This window comes from Echinops telfairi, unplaced genomic scaffold, assembly GCF_000313985.2.
Source record: "Echinops telfairi isolate 266 unplaced genomic scaffold, ASM31398v2 ScPeMD7_7420;HRSCAF=8458, whole genome shotgun sequence".
In the NCBI taxonomy this organism is placed as follows: Eukaryota; Metazoa; Chordata; class Mammalia; order Afrosoricida; family Tenrecidae; genus Echinops; species Echinops telfairi.
The window spans coordinates 13,606,348-13,607,452 of NW_022111320.1; the positions used below are offsets into that span (position 1 = coordinate 13,606,348).

The following is a 1,105-nucleotide window of genomic DNA, read 5'->3' on the forward strand; positions in this document are numbered from 1 at the left end:
GCTTTACACAATTGATGTATGTATGGATTGTGATGAGAGTTGGATGAGCCCCTAATAAAACGATTTTTAAAAAAGATACTATTCAATTTCCTTACCTCATTACACAATGTCCTTAACGTCCTTTCCTTTTATACCCAGCTCCTTAAAAACAGAGAGCTAATTGCTGTAGAGTTGATTCTGATTCATACAAAACCATGTGTGTCAGAGGATAATTGCACTGTATAGGATTTTCAGCGGCTGATTTTTTTTTAGTAATAGATCACCAGGCCTGTCTTCTGAGGCACCTGTCCTAGAGTTATTCATCAACATAAGGTCACAGTTTTGGATGGGCCCTGATTCCAAACAGATATTCCATAAATATTTGTAGAATTAATTAATATGGAATGAAAGTAATCTATGACAAATCAATGAATCATTAAATGGCATTGGTGTAATGTCATGTCTATTTGTAACACTGTTTATAATTTAATATTAGAATTTTAAAGTCATCATATAGCTTAGCCATTTCAAAAAGGTCTGACTGTGTAAACAATAAAAAAAAAAAAAGATCCTGATGCAAATATTTGGAAAGAGTTCATCTAAGTGATAATGAGTGGGAGAAAGGTCAAAAATAACTTTTAAAATAATCATCATGATAAAAGTCTTTTCTATTTATAACCAGCCAACACATTTGCCATTAAGTGGATTCTCATTCATAACAAACCTACAGGGCAAAATAGAAGTTCAGTCTAAGGATGCTTCTTGGGATTGTAAATCCTTAAGACAGCAAAAAGCCTCAACTTTCATCTGCAGAGAGGCTAGAGGATTTGAGCCACCAACCTGTGGTTGGTAGACAAATGCCTGACCCACTGTGTCATCAATGCTCTTTTTCAATGTATAAACTAGGTAGAAACACTACTTAAAACAATTCATGGATTCATCTGAAACCACAATAGATAAACACATTGTCTCACTTTTAAATGTCAAGTTCCAATAACAGACTACATAACCTAAAAACCATAATCAAGCTAAGTATTTCAAGAACCGTACTAAAACACAGTTCCGACAACAAAATAGAATCCAGATTAGTACTTAGCAAAATAATGTGAAGTTATATGTAAAAACC

At 33.4% G+C, this 1,105-nt stretch overlaps 1 protein-coding gene across 1 annotated transcript in view; it reads right to left on the bottom strand.

The window, feature by feature from the left end:
- Nucleotides 1-1,105, bottom strand: part of ZBBX (zinc finger B-box domain containing) — a 154,526-nt gene that overhangs the window by 112,456 nt on the left and 40,965 nt on the right. The gene's annotated exons all lie outside the window — the stretch shown is intronic.